This window comes from Cariama cristata, unplaced genomic scaffold (genome assembly GCF_000690535.1).
Source record: "Cariama cristata isolate BGI_N322 unplaced genomic scaffold, ASM69053v1 scaffold10068, whole genome shotgun sequence".
Classification (NCBI taxonomy): Eukaryota; Metazoa; Chordata; class Aves; order Cariamiformes; family Cariamidae; genus Cariama; species Cariama cristata.
In genome coordinates, this window is record NW_009631689.1 from 21,258 (window position 1) to 24,042 (window position 2,785).

A 2,785-nucleotide genomic window follows, 5' to 3' on the forward strand; every position below is an offset into this window, starting at 1 on the left:
CCATCATCATAATGATCGTTAACAGATTTCAATGTCCCTTGAACAAATAGGTTTAATACTCTAGATAACTCAGTTTCAATTCTTAGCCACACTGCCTTATATAAATTGAGGAAATACTCCCTTTCTTTGAAGGAATTTACGTAACCTAAAATATGTTTCCGTATACATGATATGAATTCCAAAGATTTTGAATGTACATCATCTGCTCATTGCTCATGGCACTCCGTGGGGAATGACAGAGTATTTTACTCCAGGCTGACACTGCTCAGAGTAGGGCTGCATTGAACACTAAACCCCAAACCCACACCCTTCTCCCTTGACAGCAGATACCTGATTCAAGAGGACAGATTGAAATGAGCACCTTTTTTTAAGCAGTTTAAGGGTTTGGTTTTCCTTTTTGTTTCACAGCAGTTTGGACATTTTTCTTCCTTTTTTCCTCTTTCCCCTTATTTTTTTATACCTTCTATTTGTTGATGTTATTTCATTTATTTTGGAAGGATGTTTGGCAGGGGGGAGTGTTCTTTTTCGTAGTAGTTGTTTGTAGGCTTTGTTTCTTTACTACTGGCTTTGTTTGTGTTCTGGCTTGTTTGTGGGACTTTTATATATTTATTTAGGCAGGGGTTGCTTTTTTAGGGATTTTTGCCTTGGTTTTTTTGGCAATGTTTTTCTTAACAGTTGTCTGAGGATATTAATTTTTTTTTTTTTTTTTCTTTTAAGGTCCTTGTCCACTCAGCAAGCACAGATGCAAAATCCCACTCCTGGGACAGAATAAACCCCTGCAGTGCCATGAACAGGGGACTGGGGAGCACCTTTGCTGGAAAGGACCCTGGAGATGGTGGTGGGCATGAGGGTAACCGTGAGCCAGCGACGTGTCCTGGCAGCAAGGACTGCTGGCACCCAGGTGAGAGATGGAGGGTTGGGACCATGCCCCTCTGCTCAGCACTTGTTAGACCTCATCTGGATACAGCCTCCTGTTTAGAGGCCCCAGTATGGGAAAGACATGGACAGAACGGGAAGTTTGAGGGAGGGCAGGGCAGGAGCAGTGGTCCCAGGGCTTGCTCAGCCTGGGGAAGAGGTGGCTGTGGGGGATCTGTGCCGGAGAGGATGGTGCTGGGCTCTTGGTGGAGATACATGGTGAGGGAATGAGAGACAAGGGGCATAAACTGAAACAGGGGGGATATATCCAGCTGGATGTGAAAAAGAAAAAAAACAAAATATCACTCTAAGGCTGTTTAATCGTTTGAATGAATTTCACAGTGAGGCTCTGGAATCTCCATCCTTAGGGGTTTTCAAGCCTCGATGGGATAAAGCCCAAGACAACACAGTCTGAAACACTTTGAGGTATAAGATTTGCCTAGACGCTATCTGGCAGTCCCTTCCTATCTGAATGATTTTCTGATTAAGGATTTTGCCTAATGGTTTATGTCATATAATGATCCTGCCAGCTGGTGCATTTACATTACATTTTCATATTCCTTTTTTAAAGTATAATCTAAATTTGCTTTGACAAACGCTTGGTCCTTTATCTTTCGCATTGTTTCCATTTTTCTGTTCATTAAAATTATTTCAAAACATACTCTACATTTCTGAGATTTTAATGAAATTCTGCTTATTCTATTTTTAAACATCCTTTATTGTGTTGTCTTAATCTGTAGAACTGTATTGCCAGTGAAACATGCTGTTATAAATCATTACATAAACATGAAAACTGTTTCCAATGCATTACACTAAAACATTTCCCAGTAACAGGGTAAAGATTTTATTTTGCTGAGTCAGGAGAAAATAGAACCACCAAAATCTTGATGTTTGGAGAAAGGAGTATCTCGGTTTCTCTCTTCACAGCAAGGTAATACTGCCCAGAGCTTCTCTTTTTCTTTGAAATATAGGCCTGTGATTAAACAAAACCCTGTAACGGAGTCAATTGCGTAACAAAGGCATTACTGAAAATTAATAAGCTCATCGGTAGCGTGACTTAGAAGCCCCTTCCCACTCAGATAGGTCTCCTATCCACTTGAGAGCCCGAAGAGGGGTGGTGGAGGTGGCCAGGAGAGCTTGCAGCTGCGGTCCCCTGCCTTGGCCCACGCCGAGCCCCAGCCCTGCCCCTGTGGCGCTGGCTCCGTGTCACTCCCTGCCCTCTGCCCGCAGCCACAGCTCAGAAACAAACCCTCTGAGTCACTGCTGGGTGGGGAAGTAGGAAGAAGGGCTGGGCCCACCGACTGGAGTAAGACAGTTCGAAAGCCACCAAAACCACCAGGAACTGAGAGCAGCTGATAGAGGCTGCTCAACATGACCTGGCCACGTGCACTGGCAGCCTCGAAAGGCAACCGTGTCCTGGGCTGCATCCCAAGCAATGTGACCAGCAGGTCGAGGGGGGGGATTCTGCCCCTCTACTCCACTCTGGTGAGGCCCCCCCCCGCAGTACTGCCTTCAGCTCTGGGGTCCTCAGCACAAGAAGGACATGGACCTGTTGGAGAGAGTCCAGAGAAGGCCACAAAGATGATCCGAGGGCTGGAGCACCTCTGCTGTGAGGACAGGCTGAGAGAGTTGGGGTTGTTGAGCCTGGAGAAGAGAAGGCTCCGGGCAGACCTCAGAGCAGCCTGCCAGTACCTAAAGGGGGGCTACAAGAGAGCTGGGGAGGGGCTTTTTACAAGGGCATGGAGTGACAGGACAAGGGGCAATGGCTTTAAACTGGAAGAGGGAAGATTTAGATGAGATATCAGGAAGAAATTCTTCCCGGTGAGGGTGGTGAGGCAGTGGCACAGGTTGCCCAGAGAAGCTGTGGCTG